A 13,028-nucleotide genomic window follows, 5' to 3' on the forward strand; every position below is an offset into this window, starting at 1 on the left:
AGAGACAGCCAGCGAGAGAGGGAACACAAGCAGGGGGAGTGGGAGAGGAAGAAGCAGGCTCATAGCAGAGGAGCCTGATGTGGGGCTCGATCCCGTAATGCTGGGATCACGCCCTGAGCCAAAGGCAGATGCTTAACCGCAGTGCCACCCAGGCGCCCCCGACTGGATGTATTTAAATCAAAATATATACACACTCCTTTCCTTGTCAAATGACACAGACACGAATAGAAAGCTAATGATGTCCCCTCACTCTTCCATCCTTCCCCTCTGAGTAAACAATTTTGCTGTGTACCTATTTTTTATATTCATGTAAAAATATACAAATATATAAAGAATACATAAGGATAAATTATATTACAAAATGTTTCACATTATTCTGCTACTGCGTTTTTTAACTTATATATCATGCAGGTTTTTCTCTAAGACAATAATTTAAATCTTAGCCAGAGGTTCTCAACCCTTGCAAAATAGAATTACTTGGAGAGCTTGAAAGAAAAAAATCGCCAGAGCCCCATTCCCAGAGATTCCAGCTTAATTGACCTGGGAGGAGCCTTGGCATCAAGCTCCCCAGTTGACTGTGATGTGTACCTACTTAGAACCACTGATTTAAGCAATCCAAACAGGCCGCAAATACCAGCTGCCTGCCTGAATTTTCCTGGTATGCATTCTCCCAGGAAGGCCCTCCGCTGAGATTACAGCATCTGTGCTGATTGGGGAAACTCTGGGAGGCTTATCTCAAATTTTAAGTCTCCTCAAGAAGGTTGGCTATCAGGTAGAAATTTTGTTTAATCTTAAATCATGTTAGGGACACTCACATGACTGCAAGAACTGCTACCGAGGCCAGGAATTCAAAGGCCACATAAATGACAGTCTGCTCTACGAAGCTGGATTTATTCCCAGAGTTGACTAAACTCTATAGAGATTTGCCCTTGCCTGCAGAAGGAGCTTTCCAGATTCAGCCATCACAGGAAGCCACACCCAGAACTTGTTTCTCCCCTCTGGGAGAGGCGCCTTCTCAGTGGGTGCAGGAACTAGTTTGGCCTCTCCAGCCTGGGCTGGGAGAGTCTGCGAGCCTCCCAAGCGAATGCGTGAGTCTGCCCGGATTGCTCTTCACTGTTAGTGAAACATTTGTATGATCTCTTAGTTGCCTTTACTTTTCGGTACACATTTGAGAAGCATTTGAGAAAATGTAAGATGTACAGAAGAGTTGTGGAGGTTTGTTTCAGTGGGATGAAACAATTGGCTGCCAGCGATTATTAGGTTTTGGTCTGCATTATTGCCATTATTGGTTCTGTCTTTTCCCAATTCCCTTTCCTTTCTCAAACATTTAGCTGGTCACAAGTTTTGAGAGACCGAATGGGTTGTTGGAATTTATTTTGGAGAAATTTTTTTTAAAAAAGCCCTGAGTTTGAAGCTAACAGACCATGGCAGGTGTATGGGCAGAGCACATCGCACTGAGTGAAGGAGGGAGTGAGGGGGAAAAAAGACCAAATCAAAATTGTGGTCTTCTTCTCAATTTCTTTCCCAGTTATACAACGATAACATTAAATGTTTAGATTTGATCCCTTTATCCTCCAAAAAATAACTGCCAAGCATTCCAAGGCTAGGTAAATGGCTGGGGTGGGAATTATAAAGGCACCGGACCACCTGGGTATCCATACCGAACAGACAGGGAGCTGTGTGCTCCAGCAGCCGCTGGGAAGCCCGCCTCCTCCAGGCCCCGCCCCCTACGTCACGGGAGGCGGGGCGGCGGGCGATTGGCTGTTCGCGGAAGCACGGTGGCTCCCGAGCCGGCCGGGAGGGGAGGAGGAGGTCGTGGTTTGGCTCCGGCTCCGACAACGGAGTTTGGGGGCTGTCTTCTGAGAATTGATCTCCCCCACCCGCGCCTCGGCAAAAGCAAATGGCTGGCGTAGAAGCATAAGCCGCCACCACTCTTCGGATTTGTGCTTGGTTTTTCTCTTGCATCTTGAGAGTCGCGGTCGTCATGCGGTGATGTGTGCCGAGGGAGGATTGGTAAGGGTGAACGTGCGAACCCCTTGGACTGTCTTCTGTTTCACTTCTCACCCTACTCCTCGCTCCCTTCCCCTCTTCCTGTCCCGCTTCTCCAGTAACTGCTTTCTGGTTTGATGAAGTGCCTCAAAAGTAGACTTTAGGGCTGTTGTTAATTTAGAAAAAAAAAAAAGGAGAAACACACCATTTTCAGTCACTTGATTTTGATTTCACAAGAGGAATTATTTTATCTGTTCTGAATGCTGGGATTTGTGGAAAGGTAAATTATGCGCGCACACACTTTTGTCATCTCATTGTGAAATGGAGCAGTTTAAGGCAGTTTTGGCTTTGTCTCAAAGGTAACGACGAGGATGGGGGTTGAAGTTCTAACTCGGTAAATAAACCGGGTTTGTTCCTTAGGAAGGAAAAGATGTGTGTGTGTGTTGGAGTTTGTTCAGAAATAGTTTTTAAAGGAATGTTGTAAAAAAGCCTGCGTTCTTCCTCGCACACACGAACTTTGCAGAACTTAATAGTTAGGAGCATCCTTCCTCTTACATTATAAAACACAGTCATACTTTACTATGTACAGCAGAGAGACATCAGGTTGGTTCGTGAAACCCTCCAGTTTGGAGAGTCGAGCCTTTGTGACTCTAACAAGGATATATTTAAACTACCCTTATACGAACGCAGCTGTTTAGAATGTTATCTCAATAAAATCACAAAGTTTCTTCTTGCTTCCTTTCATGCCAGTTCTTTGCTAGGAAAAAAACCAGTTCTATAATCTGAGAGCCAGCCTCTGAGTCTAATCAGCCTTGAAAGGTTGATCCACAAGAATAGGGCGCCTTATCCACCAACTGATTGCTGTATCAGAAAGCTCCAGAGGATGTAGTAATTTTTATACTGGGCTGGGTCAAATATCTGTGAAGAGTACCATCATTAAAAAAAAAAAAAATCTTTGGCTCGTTAAGAGCAGACATGTAACACATGATCACTGTAACACCTTAAACTCAATTCAGTGCCCCAGTGTGAGCCTGCACTCCAAGCTACCTCAAGAGGTAATGTCTGCTCCTCCTGGACTCTGGTCTCATTACAAATACATATTACATAAGTACATTGTGTTGTTTTTATCAAAATGAGATCATATTTCATATATTGAAAAACAACTTGGCAACTTTCAAAATGTTTTAGGGAGTTTAAAAAATGGCACTGCTAATTTAACGTTTGTTAAATTGTATTAAAAAATGGAGAATCTTAGCAGTCTAAAACAGGATTTCAGGGGGGCCTGGATGGCACAGTTGGTTAAGTGTCTGCCTTCGGCTGAGGTCATGATCCCCTGGGTCTTGGGGTTGAGCCCCATATCAGGCTCCATGCTCAGCTTGGAGTCTGCTTCTCCCTCTCTCTCTGCCCCTCCCCCTGCTCATGCGTGTGTGCGCGCGCGCGCTCTCTCTCTCTCTCTCTCTCTCTCGCTCTCTCCCTCCCTCCCCCTCTCTCCCTCTCTCTCAAAGAATCTTTAAAAAACCCCGCAGGATTTCAGGAATGCTTGACCTTTACATAGCAAGAACCAAATACTTTTTCAATAGAATTACTTAGTGATCCTAAATAGAAACCGAATAGGATATTTTTTATTTCGATGTCAGTAAAATGAAGGAAATGACTCATTGGTTAGACAAATAAACTTCTTAGAATCAATTTTTAAATTAAGAGGTAAAACGTTCACATATTGAAGGCTTCAGTACGTGTTTTAGTTATTGTCTGATCTAGTTAGAAGTAGTCTTTTTCATGAAGGAAAATCAAAGAAAATGCTACCAGCAAGATCGCTTGGGGATTCCCAAAACCCAATGCGTTGGTGAAGATAAATTTAATCTCTCATCAGTGCTTGAAAAAGGAGAATGTGTTGATCAACTCTTGGAACAATAACGTGCCTGCTGGATGCTATCACCATTCCTGGGTCATAGAGCAGCTGAGCAGCTTTCCTTATTGCTACAGAAGAGGGTTGAAGTTGAGTGTGTTCGCTTAAAGACATTATTCCCTTCCTATTATCTAAGGTGGACTTATTTCATTTCAGAAATTCCCTTAGCCGTAGAAACAACACTTTCCATGGAACAAGTAGCATTATTAGAATAAGAAGTAATAGTGGTACTAGTTTCATAGAAGAGCTGTGGCCTTCATGGAATCTTTCTTTATGCTTCTAAGTGAAGGGTATATTCATATAACAATTTGAGGTAATAATATGGGAAAATGTATTAAAATCTGTAAATCTTTGCAGGCTTTGACCCAATAATCCTGGGTCTAAAAATATATACTGTGGAAATCATCTGAATTTTATATGAAGATTTATAAATATGTTCATTATAGTGTTGTCTGTAATATGAAAAAAACATAAGAAAGCCCCCAGCAGCAAAATACTTAAATTAACGTACTATATATCTGTATTGATAAAATTCAGTTTCGAAAATAGTTTTGAAAAACTTTCATGATTTAGAAAGATCCTTGCAGTGTACTGAGTGAAAAAGCAAGATTTAACACTATTATCTTAAATGTGTAAAATAAAATTTTGAAATATAAAATACCATTTTCTCAAATATTAAGCCCTTACTACATGTCAGGGATTTTTCTAAATTAACAAACCTTGAATAACATTGAACAAGACTGTTGTACTTCCTGTTTGCCTACAAGTTCCTGTTTGTATCAGTGGGTATATTCACTGACATATGAAAAAGAAATTGGATTTCTAGGTGGTAGAGTTATAGCTTTTTAAAAATATTTTTCCTCATATTCCCTAATCTTCTACAACTATTATTTTTTTATAATCACAAAAATACTGTTTTGAAAAATATTGCCAAGAAATACCAAAACCGAAATTAACACTCTTAAGGTCTACATTTTATATGCTAGTAAGCCCTTTTCAAAAGATACAATAAAACATCGAGATAAATAGACACCCATGTGAAAAATTATGCTCAATGAAAAATAGGCACAAATGGGCAATCACAGAAGGGAAAAATGGACTTTTTTTAAGGTTGAGAGCAGAGGGGTGTTTACCTCCCTGTATTGGGAGAATATTCAGCATAGGAATAAGTTACCACATTTTTACATATCACGTTAACAAACATGGAAAGCAAGTCAAAATGTGTGAAGTTGTTGGGAAGGAAGACTTTTTAAGGATGTGGAAAAATGTTTGTGATAGGAGGAATGAAAAGTTACAAAATCTTACTTTTGAAAAAAAAAATCCAATCTATGCACAGAAACTACTTTATTGGTGGAGAATAAACCAAATGTTATTGTTACTTATGTGTGGGGTGATGGGGTTCTGGGTGGTTTCTGGTTTTCCTCATGGTATTAATCTGTAGTTTCTAAAATTTCTACAGTAAATATATTTTAGTTATCAGGAAAAACAAGTCAGTATCCTAATAAAGCGATTTGTCCTACAGCGATGAGTACAGTGATGATACTCTCTTTCCCTTCTTGTGTAAAGCGTCTGTGGCCTGTGTGGGTAGTGCCTGTCTGGTGTCGTCATTTTTTCTGGATTATATTTGCTGGTGAGAACATTTGGATTATAAGGGAAATCCCAAGATAAAACTTATTCTAGTCACATTCACTCTTCTGCCCCCAGCTGTTTTCTGAAATAATAAGCAGTGTTGGACTGATTAAAGCTTTATTCCTTTTCATTTCCTGTTGATCACATCTGCTTGGGGCCCAAGCCACTAGGCTTTAATTAAAAACTCCCTAATTTCTTTTTCTAAAATTTACTTACTCCATTTAAGGCCTTTCTGAATGAGGAAGAGGAAGGAATACAACTGTATTTCTGTTAGCAAAACAAATTTATAAAATTTCAGCTCTTTATGTAGGAAAGGTAATAAAAAAAATCAGAGTAGCTTATAAGAAAGGTGAAAATCAGTTTTAAATTATCCAAAAATATTGGGGTGTCTGGGTGGCTCAGTCAATTAAGTGTCTGCTTTTGGCTCAGATTGTGATCCCAGAGTCCCAGGCGCAAGCCCTGAGCCCCATCCCCACTCCCAGCCCCGGGTCTGTCTGGCTTCCTGCTCAGCAGGGAGTCTGCTTCTCCCTCTGCCCCTTCTGCCCGTCACCCCACTTGTGGTAGCACTGTTCGTGCTGTGTGCACGCTCTCTCTCAGATAGATTAAAAAAAAAATTATCCAAAAATGTTGTGAACTCTTTTTCTTCAAGTTATTGTTCTCATAATTTGCACTATTTAAAACATTCGCATTTCTCTTATAGGCTGTAACAATACGTTGAAGGTTATAGTTTAAAAAATCTTAATTTCTATAATATCCTTTCTTCACTAAAGTCTTTCCTAGAAAGGTGTTCTCATATTTTTATCACAAAGATTCTCTCTACTTACCTGTGATTCCCTTCAGCTAACAAATCAACATTTCTACCTTGCCAGTTTAGAGAAATGCCTGATTCTGAACTATTGTAATACTTTTAAGGTTCCTAAACCAGGGACTGAGAGAAAAGTGAAATGTTTTCAATAAGGTAATGGAATTTTATTTGTTTGTTTATTTTAGAGAGAGAGTGAGCACAGGGGTGGAGGGGGTTGGGAGTGGGCAGGGGAGTATGAAGAGGGAGAGGGAGAATCTCCAGCAGCCTCCTGCTGAGTGTGGAGCCAGAAAGGGAGGGGGGGCTCCATTTCAGAACCCTGAGATCATGACCTGAGCCAAAACCAAGATGCTTAACTTACTGATCCACCTAGACGCCCCAGGAAGATGGAATTTTAAAACATAATTCTTACTCAGAGTCCTATACTGTCTTCCCTCTCTCAAATTGTAACATTTCATTTAAGCTAAGTGAAAGCAGAAGAGCGGGTATGTGGTCCCCAGTGCCCAGTTTGTTACAGTTTTCCCTGCTTGATTTGGGTCATGGTCCAGATGGACGGGGTGGTGGTAAGGACGTGTGGGTAGAGTATGTGGCATTAAAGATGTAGTATTGTACCGGGCAGAGGACAGGAGGTATATTGGGGAATCAGAGAATGGTCCCTCCGAGGTTCTTACTGTGTTGCCCTTGCCAGCCATTGGTGCTGCTGTTGTCACAGGTGTGCGCTCAGAGCTACCTTTGGAAAGGTACCTCTGATGATACCACTCTTGTTAGGTTACTGGTCAACTGTGTTCTGAAGCACATTGCTCCCTTTTCCTAGTCTAGTCCTCTTACCTTTTCTCCCCCATTCCGATGTGTCTTTCAACTTCTTGCAAAGAAATCCTTTAAGTGTCCATATCACACCCTCTCAAATGCCTTCGATGATTTCCCATTTCCTTCATATTAAGTATAAATTCTTCCTCTTAGTAAGAACTTACATGGTCCTACCATAGATTTCCATCTTAATTTCCCCTCACTCCTTATTTTGTACTTGAAGCTCCAGCCATATTGAATGAAGTACTCAGCAGTATTTAAGTGAACACTGGGTTTTTCAGCCACCTAGCCTCCCTGATAATATTTCCTTTTCTAAAATCTACAAATCTCTCCTCCCAGATTGTAGACATTTCACAAAGTTCATTTAACATTCTCTTTCCAGAAGCCTACCCTCCACTCCCTTCTGTCTTCCAACCTCATATCATGTCTTCTCATAGGACTTTCTGCTTTCTAAATTTTTATGTTGTATGATTCCACTAGTGTTATCTTTTGAGTATGTTGACCTGTTCTGGGCACTTTTATTCTTTTTTGACATATCCTGAGCACGGTGCTTAAGACAAGGTGAAATAGATGAACACTAACAGGTCAGCTCCTAGGAGGCAGAGATCTTGGTCTGTTTTCTTCCCTGACTTATTTCTGTTATCTGTCACATAGCCTGGCATTTGGTAGAAACTCAACAAACAGTAGTTGAAAGATGAAGTTATTCAGCATGTTAGGCACAGTGCATTATCTAATAAACCTCCTTACAAAACTTTGTGAGGTGGATGATGTTATTTCCATTTTACAGATATGGAAACTGAGGCTCAGGGGCTCAGGGCTTGTGGTATGTGGCAGATGGCCAATCTGACCGAGTGTCAGTATCACTTGAACGTGTTAGAGCTTGTGTTTTTTCTACTAGCTACAGATGCATTTGTTGCTTTTTTGAAAACAGCTAATTATATCATCACTTCTTATGTAAGAAGAATGTGTTTTAAAGGATGAGTAGCACTGTGTTGATTATGGCCATTGATTATGAATCCATTTTACAATTCCAGTGAACACCATTATCTTCTTAATACCATTTACAACTTTCATTTGTCCCTTACTGGTGTTTTTTTTTTTTTTTTTAAAGATTTTATTTATTTATTTGACAGAGATAGAGACAGCCAGCGAGAGAGGGAACACAAGCAGGGGGAGTGGGAGAGGAAGAAGCAGGCTCATAGCGGAGGAGCCTGATGTGGGGCTCGATCCCGTAACGCCGGGATCATGCCCTGAGCCGAAGGCAGATGCTTAACCGCTGTGCCACCCAGGCACCCCCCTTACTGGTGTTTATATACTATCCCTTGTAAGACTTACAGGCCTTGGGGACAGTTTAAATATATGTGTTGAGACAATTTGAATTTACTCATGCCTCATTATACTGCACTTCAACTTACTGAGCTTTGCAGATAATTGAATTTTTTACAAATTGAAGGTTTGCGGCAACCGTGTCGAACAAGTCTACCAGTGCCATTTTCCTAACAGCATTTACTCACTTTGTGTCTCTGTGTCACATTTGAGTGATTCTTGCAATATCTCAAGCTTTTTCATTCTTATGTTATTTAATTATTATTATATTTGTTACGGTGATCAGTGATCAATAGTTTCTGGAGATAGAATCTACTCCTGGTAAAGATGCCGTGAAGATTGTTGAAATGACAACTGAGGATTTAGAATATTACCTGAACTTAGTTGTTAAAGCAATGGCACGGTTTGAGAGGATTGACTCCAATTTTGAAAGACGTTTGTTGGGTAAAATGCTGTCAAACAGCATCACATGCTACAGAGAAATCATTTGTGAAAGGAAGATTCAGTTGATGCAGCAAATGTGGTCGTCTTAATTTAAGAAGTTTCCACAGTTACCCTTAACCTTCAGCAACCACCATCCCGGCCAGTCAGCAGCCATCAACACTGAGGCAAGACCCTCCACCAGCAAGAAGATTACAACTCGCTGAAAACTCAGATAATGGTTAGCATTTTTTAGCAAGAAAGCATTTTTAAATTAAGACAGATAGGCATTAAGGTCTGTACATTGTTATAGTTAGGATATTTACATTGTTTTTTTAGGCATAACGCTATTGCACACTTAACAGACGACAGAATAATGTAGACATAACCTTTATATGCACCGGGAAACGAAAAAATTCATTTGACTTTGTTGTAGTCTGGAACCGAACTGGAATATCTCCAAGGTATCCCTGTAGTTGACATACGTGATCTCTGCTCTCATTACGTTAAGTCATGTGCTGAAGTAATTTTCAGCCATTGTAATATACTTCTCTATGAAATATTTATAACATATTTTCAGTCATCCAACACTTCCAGAAGTGAATCTTCAAATAGTTTTTAGAAATTAATTAAATCTCTCATCCATTCTGCTGATATGTCCTTTTGACAGTTCAACTAAAGAAATGCCCGTCTTCACCATGTATCCAGGGATGCCATATACATTTAAAGGAAAATGTGACTTAAAATTTTACTCTGATGTGTTTATTTGATTCGTATTTAAAACTCAGGTTAATCTGCAAAAAACCTTTGGAAAATATTTGATGTAGTCTACTGATTTAACCCCTAGTTTTACAAGTATATACCATCTTTCAGCCGTTAAATTCTTTCCATTTTAGCTACAAATAACTCCATTTTTTTCCCTCTAATGCCTCATTCTTTTTTTTTTTTAAAGATTTTATTTATTTATTTGACAGAGATAGAGACAGCCAGCGAGAGAGGGAACACAAGCAGGGGGAGTGGGAGAGGAAGAAGCAGGCTCATAGCGGAGGAGCCTGATGTGGGGCTCGATCCTAGGACCCCGGGATCTCGCCCTGAGCTGAAGGCAGATGCTTAACGACTGCGCCACCCAGGCGCCCCCCTAATCCCTCATTCTTTTAGGTATGTTATTTTCTTTGGCTCTAAAAAAAATTTCTGTGGTTACACATCCAGAAAATACCCTGTTTCTTTGTATAAAAGGGTAGTTTCACTGATTATTTGAGCAACAGTAGTATAAACACTATTGGGATAGGATTGATTAGTTGCAGGAAAATAATGATAATGAATGCATGGAGAAAATGTATTTAGAAATAATTAAAAATAAGTTTTTCCAGAGCAGATTTGAGTTGCCTTTGTCTGTGGTTTTCAGAGTCTGGTACCCATCAGCATCAGTTGAACTTGGTAGAAATAGAAATTCTCAGGCTCCACTGCAGATCTGTTGAATCTGAAACTGGTATGTGTGTGCATGCATGAGTGCGTGCGTGCGTGTGTGTGTGTGTGTGTGTGTGTGTGTAGGGCGCAGAGGCTGTGTTTTCACAAACTCCAGGTGATTCTGATCTGTGATAGTTTGAGAACATAGGCTTAGGGCAAGATCCTTGATGAGCAGTCCATATTCACTGGGTTTTGGCGGGCAGGTGCTTGGTCTAGTTGAAAAGGCCTCTAAGGAAGACAATTCTATTTATATGCCATTTCTTATATGCCATTTCACATACCTGTGTGTTATTACTGAGCTGGCTCCAAAAGACATAATTAAACATTTTTGTGTTTCATAAGGGAAAAAGGAGGACATTTTTTTCATCCTCAGTAGGGAGTTCATGCCTGGGAAATCAAGTTTTCTTATCAGAGGTCCTGAGTGCCTTTGTGGAGGTGTGGAATGGTATAGATTCCTACTCTGATCATTCAAATTATAATTAATTAATTCCATATAAAGTTAGAGTCCCAGCATAAACATATTTTCATAGTGCATCTGTATACATCACAGGCTGTATTCTTTCAATATACTTGGGACTTAATCAAGTCAGATTAAGTCTCTCATTTATTGCTGAAATGTTTTGTCTGTTCTCTTTATCCTATCAGGCCCACATGATGCTGAATGTGTTCATTTCAGAATATTGGAGTTAAGACATGTTATGAAGATACTGGAAATCAGCAGAAAGAACCTTGAAATAAGTTCTTTAGTAAGAAATGAAAACCTGACCTTCAAGTACTTTTCCCCCCAGACTTTAATTTTCTAATATATGGAGCAATGAAGGTGATATTTGAAAGTATAATAACTTGTTTTTTAATTTGAGATTCCTTTTATATCTAGAAATGTATATGCCCTACATAAGTATAATGTGTTTTACTGCAATGATTTTCTAAGCTTTTTGCAGAAAATATTTATTTATTTTTTTTAAGTAATCTCTACACCTAACATGGGTCTTGAAAGTCACAACCTTGAGATCGAGAGGCAATCAAGAGTCCCATGCTCTACCAACTGAGCCAGCCAGGTGCTGCCCACCCCCGCCCCCTAATTAAACTTTTTGCAGAAAATTATTTAAATTCTATTTCACAGCTAATTTTTCATAAAGAAGATAATCTCCCATCGCTATTTGGGCATTTAAGTAAGCTCTTTTAAAATTTAACCACCTCCGGGGAAACCTGGGTGGCTCAGTCGGTTGAGCATCTGACTCTCTGCTCAGGTCTTGATCTCATGGTCATGAGTTCGAGCCCATACTGGGCTCCATGCTGGGCATGGCACCTACTTAAAATTTAACCACCTCCGCCTACGAGACTTTTAGTAATAATCTTTTGTCCAAAGGAGACCGGAGTATTTGAGGTGGCTTTGCAACATTTTTAATTACATTCAGTATTTCTTGGCAGGGACACACATATTTGCCTTTATGATGAAGCTTATATACTAACTTGTGTTTCTGTTTTCTCTGACATAATATCAAGTATTATTAGTATGATACACATGCTTCTTGTGGACGGATGTGAGTATCTTTTTCAGTATTGAAGCGGCATGCTTGTCTTGCATTTTATAAGGTTGTTCTTAAAGCAGAAACTTAAAGGGTTGCATCTTTTCCCTGAATCTTAAATGTAGAAGCAATTCACTAACTTCCATGTATGCTTTTCTCTACCATGAGCCTTTGGCTTTGTGATTAAACTTGGACATGTTTGGTGGGATTAGTTTGAGAATAGTATTTCACTGAAATGAAGATCTGTTTTCTAATGATAAAGTAAATATGTATTTTCATAGTAAAAAATGTGGACAGGTACAAAAGATATTTAAACGTTATCTATTAATTACTACCACAAAATAGCCAGTGTTAATGGTTTAAAATTTTTTTTATTCCAAATTTATATATATAAATAGTTTATATATTCCTGTTGAGTTCATACTAGTATACAGGTCTATATCACAGATTAAAACCTTATAAACCCCATTCTTAAAAAATATTTTATTTATTTATTTATTTGAGAATGAGAGTGAGTGAGAGCGCTCGAGTCGGGGGGAGGGGCAGAGGGAGAAGCAGACTTCATGCTTAACTGACTGAGCCTCGCAGGTGCCCCCAAATATTTTTTTAATAAAAATTCATTTGAATATTTTTTAAACAGCTGTATTATAGCTCCATTTAGATATACCACAATTTAACAATTTCTCTTTTTCTGGACACTTGGATTAGGACCCTTTCCAGTGCTGAATTACCATCTTTCTCCTCAGGGCCAAGGAGAATGAACATGTTAAGGCATATTACCTTTTGGCTCCAGAGAAGTAAAAAAGCAGGCTAGATTACCCCAGCACTGTATGAAAGCTTGCTTTCATTGAGCATTATGAATAAAGAAACTCTTTGCTATATTTAGTACAAAAAATATTTAAAAATATTAATTTAATTGCTTTTTTTAGGTGACTGGTGAAGTTCAAAATATTCTTTCGTATGGATTTGTAGTTCATCAGTGTCCGTGTATTTGTTTGTGCCCTTCTCCCAGCTATGTTCTTCTCGTAAATATTTAAACCAGAAATGAATAGTTTCTGATATTGCTTTTGTAAGATACCAATGGAAAAGGTAGGCCATTGTGAGTGATAATAGGACTTGTTAGGATGAAAATGATACAGTAGGGCAGATC

At 39.3% G+C, this 13,028-nt stretch overlaps 1 protein-coding gene across 4 annotated transcripts in view; it reads left to right on the plus strand.

Annotated features, from left to right (window-relative positions):
* Nucleotides 1–1,734: 1,734 nt before the first annotated feature.
* ATP10D (ATPase phospholipid transporting 10D (putative)) overlaps nucleotides 1,735–13,028 on the plus strand; it is a 104,732-nt gene continuing 93,438 nt past the window's right edge. Inside the window, exons 1-2 of one of the 4 annotated variants that reach the window (XM_048211753.2) lie at nucleotides 1,768–2,013; nucleotides 10,995–11,169. The gene's annotated coding sequence lies outside the window, so the exon portion shown is untranslated. Of the gene's footprint in view, nucleotides 2,014–9,859; nucleotides 10,041–10,994; nucleotides 11,170–13,028 lie in introns of those variants that run through there. The other 3 variants (XM_044387709.3, XM_048211751.2, XM_026508835.4) reach the window with 3 other exon arrangements.

Source organism: Ursus arctos, unplaced genomic scaffold, assembly GCF_023065955.2.
Source record: "Ursus arctos isolate Adak ecotype North America unplaced genomic scaffold, UrsArc2.0 scaffold_9, whole genome shotgun sequence".
Taxonomy (NCBI): domain Eukaryota; kingdom Metazoa; phylum Chordata; class Mammalia; order Carnivora; family Ursidae; genus Ursus; species Ursus arctos.